Source organism: Psammomys obesus, unplaced genomic scaffold, assembly GCF_907164565.1.
Source record: "Psammomys obesus unplaced genomic scaffold, mPsaObe1.curated_primary_1811, whole genome shotgun sequence".
Lineage (NCBI taxonomy): Eukaryota > Metazoa > Chordata > Mammalia > Rodentia > Muridae > Psammomys > Psammomys obesus.
The window spans coordinates 8,621,955-8,627,433 of NW_026592710.1; positions in this window are offsets into that span (position 1 = coordinate 8,621,955).

Genomic DNA, 5,479 nt, shown 5'->3' on the forward strand with positions numbered 1-5,479 from the left:
CACACCTAAGTCACAAAGATAGACATTACCTGAGTGTAAAGGGCTGGAAGACGGCTTTCCAAGCAAATGGACCCAAGAGGCAAGCAGGAGTAGCCATTCTAATATCTGATAAAATAGACTTTCAACCAAAATTAATCAAAAGAGATGGGGAAGGACACTTCATACTCATCAAGGGAAAATTCTACCAAGAAGACATCACAAACCTGAACATCTATGCCCCAAATACAAGGGAACCCACGTTTGTAAAAGAAACATTGATAAAATTTAAACCACACATAGATCCCCACATATTAATAGTGGGAGACTTCAACAACCCACTCTCAACAAAGGACAGGTCAACAAAACAGAAATTAAACAAAGAAACAATGTCCCTAACGGAGGTCATGAATCAAATGGACCTAACAGACATTTACAGAACCTTACACCCAAACACAAAAGAATTTACCTTCTTCTCAGCACCTCATGGAATCTTCTCCAAAATAGACCATATAGTTGGTCACAAAGCAAGCCTCAACAGATACAAGAAGATTGAAATAATCCCTTGTATCCTGTCTGATCACCATGGAATAAAGCTGGACCTCAACAACAACAGAAATAGCAAAAAGCCTACACACACATGGAAACTGAACAACTTGCTATGAAATGACAGCTGGGTCAGGGAAGAAATAAAGAAAGAAATTAAATTCTTCCTAGAACTCAATGAAAATGAAGACACAACATACCCAAACTTGTAGGGTACAATGAAAGCAGTGCTAAAAAGAAAGTTCATAGCACTAAGTGCCTTCAAGAAGAAATCCGAGGCAGCTCATTCAAGCAACTTAATGGCTCACTTAAAAACCCTAGAAAAAGAAGAAGCAGACACACCAAAAAGGAGTAGATGGCTGGAAATAATCAAACTCAGGGCTGAAATCAATTAATTAGAAACAAATAAAACAATTCAAAGAATCAATGAAACCAAGAGTTGGTTCTTTGAGAAAATCAACAAGATCGACAAACCCTTAGCCAAGCTAACTAAAAGGCAGAGAGACACCATCCAAATCAACAAAATCAGAAATGAAAAGGGGGACATAACTACAGACACTGAGGAAATCCAAACAATCATTAGGACTTACTTCAAAAGTCTATATGCCACAAAATTTGAAAATCTAAATGAAATGGACAATTTTCTTGATCGATTAGAATTACCAAAGCTGAATAAGGACCAGGTAACTCAGTTAAATAGTCCTATATCCCCCAAGGAAATAGAAGCGGTCATCGAAAGTCTCCCATCCAAAAAAAAACCCAGGACCAGATGGCTTCAGTGCAGAATTCTAACAGACCTTCAAAGAAGAGCTAACTCCAGTTCTCTTCAAACTATTCCACAAAATAGAAACAGAAGAAGCATTACCAAACTCATTCTATGAAGCCATAGTCACCTTGGTACCTAAACCTCACAAAGACTCAACAAACAAAGAAAAATTCAGGCCAATCTCCCTCATGAACATTGATGCAAACATACTCAACAAAATACTTGCAAACCAAATACAAGAACACATCAAAGATATCATCCACTATGACCAAGTAGGCTTCATCCCATGTATGCAGGGGTGGTTTAATATATGGAAATCCATCAATGTGATCCACCATATTAACAAACTGAAAGAAAAAAACCACATGATAATCTCCCTAGATGCTGAAAAAGCATTTGACAAAATCCAACATCCATTCATGTTTAAAGTATTGGAGAGATCAGGGATACAAGGCACATATCTAAACATAATAAAGGCGATATACAGCAAGCCTATAGCCAACATCAAACTGAATGGAGAGAAGCTTAAAGCAATCCCACTGAAATCAGGGACAAGACAAGGCTGCCCACTCTCTCCATATCTCTTCAACATAGTTCTGGAAGTCCTTGCTGGAGCAATAAGACAGTTGAAGGAGATCAATGGGATACAAATTGGAAAGGAAGAAGTCAAATTATTACTATTTGCAGATGATATGATAGTATACATGAGTGACCCCAAAAACTCTACGAGGGAACTCCTACAGCAAAGTGATAAACACCTTCAGCAAAGTGGCTGGAAACAAAATTAACACAAAAAACATCAGTAGCACTCCTGTATACAAAAGACAAAAGGGCTGAGAAAGAAATTAGGGAAACAACAGCCTTCACAATAGCCACAAATGACATAAAGTACCTTGGTGTAACCCTGACCAAGCAAGTCAAAGACTTGTATGAAATAAATTTCAAGTCTCTGAAGAAAGAATTAGAAGAAGATATGAGAAGATGGAAAGATCTCCCATGCTCATGGCTTGTCAGGATTAACATAGAAAAATGGCCATCTTACCAAAAGCAATGTACTCTACAATAAAAGATCTTCTGGAGGTATCTCTATCCCTGATCTTAAGTTGTACTATAGAGCAACAGTTATAAAAACTGCATGGTACTGGCATAGAAACAGAAGGGTGGATCAATGGAACCAAACAGAAGACCCAGAAATAAACCCACACATGTATGGACACCTGATGTTTGACAAAGATGCCAAAAACATACAATGGAAAAAGATAGCATCTTCAACATATGGTGCTGGTCTCACTGGATGTCTGCATGTAGAAAAATGCAAATAGATCCATACTTATCACCCTGCACAAAGCTAAAGTCCAAGTGGATCAAAGACCCCAACGTAAAACTAGACACATTAAATCGTTTAGAAGAAAAAGTGGAGAATACCCTAGAACTCATTGGTACTGGAGACAACTTCCTGAACAGAACACCATCAGCACAGGCTCTAAGAGGATCAATAAATGGGACCTCATGAAACTGAAAAGCTTCGGTAAAGCGAAGGACACCGTCATCAAAACAAAGCAACTGCCTACAGATTGGGAAAGAATCTTCACCAACCCTTTATCTGACAGGACTAATATCCAGTATACATAAAGAACTAAAGAAGCTGAAAAGCAGCAAACCAAGTAATCCAATTAAAAAATGGGGAACAGAGCTAAACAGAGAATTCTCGATAGAGGAATATTGAATGGCAGAGAAACAGTTAAAGAAATGCTCAACGTCATTAGCCATTAGGAAAATGCAAATCAAAATGACCCTGAGATTTCACCTTACACCCATCAGAATGGCCAAGATGAAAAACTCAAGTGACAACACATGCTGGAGAGGTTGTGGAGAAAGGGGAACCCTCCTCCACTGCTGGTGGGAATGTAAACTTGTACAACCACTCTGGAAATCAATCTGGCGCTTTCTCAGACAACTAGGAATAGTGCTTCCTCAAGATCCAACCATACCACTTCTAGGCATATATCCAAAAGAGGCTCAAATACACAATAAGGACATTTACTCAACCATGTTTGTAATAGCCAGAAGATGGAAACAGCCCAGATGCCCCTCAACTGAAGAATGGATGCAGAAACTGTGGTACATCTACTCAATGGAGTATTACTCTGCAATGAAAAATAAGGAAATCATGAAATTTGCAGGTAAATGGTGAGACCTGGAAAGGATAATCCTGAGTGAGCTGTCCCAGAAGCAGAAGACACACATGGTATATACTCACTCATATAGACATATAACATAGGATAAACTTAGTAAAATCTGTACATCTAAAGAAACTAACCAAGAGAGAAGACTCTGACTAAAACACTCAATCCCCATCCTGAAAGGCAAAGAGGATGGAAATCAGAAGAAGAAGAAAACAGGAAACAACCTAGGAACCTGCCACAGAGGGCCTCTGAAAGGCTCTGCCCTGCAGACTATCAAAGCAGACGCTGAGACTTATGGCCAACTGTTGGGCAGAGTGCATGGAATCTTATGTAAGAAGTGGGAAATAATAAGAGCTGGAGAGGTCGGGAACCCCACAAGGAGAGCAACAAAACCAGAAAACTTGAACACAGGGAACTTCCCAGAGACTCATACTCCAACCAAGGACTATTAATGGAGATTACCTAGAACCCCTGCACAGAAGTAGCACATGGAAGTTCAGTGCCCAAGTGGGTTACATAATAATGGGAAGAGGGACTGCCCTTGACATAATCTGATTGGCCTGCTCTTTGATCAGCTCCCCCTGAGGGGGGAGCAGCCTTACCAGGCTGCAGAAGATGACAATGCAGCCATTCCTGATGTGATCTGATAGACTAAGATCAGAAGGAAGGAGAAGAGGACCTCTCCTATCAGTGGCCTTGGGGAGGGGCATTCGTGAAGAAGGTAGAAAGAGGGTGGGATCGGGAGCAGAGGGGGCAGTGGCTTATGGGGGGATACAAAGTGAATAAAGTATAATTAATAAAAAAAAGAAAATCAGGTCTCATACTTTTAATACACTGTGGTAGGGAATAGACATTCCTATTGCAAAGGGAGAAAACATAATGGTAACAAGGGATGACTAGACAGAAGCATGTCTGAAACCCAGCAGGGCAAGCAGGTCCACGTGCAGCTTCTGGGCTGTGTACTGGATGATGTGAGCCCCACCAGCCTTAGACAACGCCTGCTCTCCAGCGTCTCCCTGAAGCTGGTTCCACTTGGTACTTGAGCCCTTTCTTTTCACATGCCCCACGTCCCTGGCATTCCAAACATTCTGCAGGTTCTGTTTGGACTTGGACTCCATTCTACACAGCGCTCTTGTAGACAGCTTGCCCCTGGTGTGCATCACCTGGCCTCACACTTGGGGTGCAGTCTCGGGTGGAGTTCAGGACTGCATAGCTAGACATCTTCACACCTGCAAAATCACTGCCCTGTGGGTGGAACCCAGACTTGCTGTCAGCTCGGATAGCAGCTGGGCGCCCTGAGAACACGAGCAAACTGCCCTCATGGCTGAACACAGGGAAACACTTCTCCCTGCCCCTCTTGGCAGGTAGAGCAACAGAAGTATTTCCAAAGGAAAGTCGTTCCAAAGTTTTCAGTTTTCTACCCTGAACATGCGATCTCACCACTCATGAAAGGTCTTTACAGCACCCTTTTCATTACACAAAGGTGTTTATCTTCTTTTTATTGACCTGTCTCCAACGTTAAATATATTTCTTTTCTGATCAAATGCAATCTTCTTCACATCTTTAGGCTCTGTTTTTCAACTCTCAATTATCATTGAAAACAAGACTTAAAAACAGCTGACAAGAACCATGCCACAGCCTGAATACTAGGCCATCTTAAAATGTCTTCCTTCCAGTTCCTTAATACAAAAAAAACATACAGAAATAAATAAATTTTGGGCTGGTGAGATGGGTCCACAGTTAAGAACAATAGTTGTTCTTCCAGAGGTCTTGAGTTCAATTCCAAGCAACCACATGGTGGCTATAAAGCTATCTGATGCCCTCTTCTGGCCTGTAAGTATCCATGTGGATAGGGAACTCCTACATTAAAAAACAAAAACAAAATTCCTTAATACATTTCATTTGCAATCAGCCTCACTCAGCTTTTCAGTTCATGGACAAAATATAGGCTTTGTTTTTGCCAGAATATGCCACAAATGGACTCTAATCTAATGTCCAAAGAGTC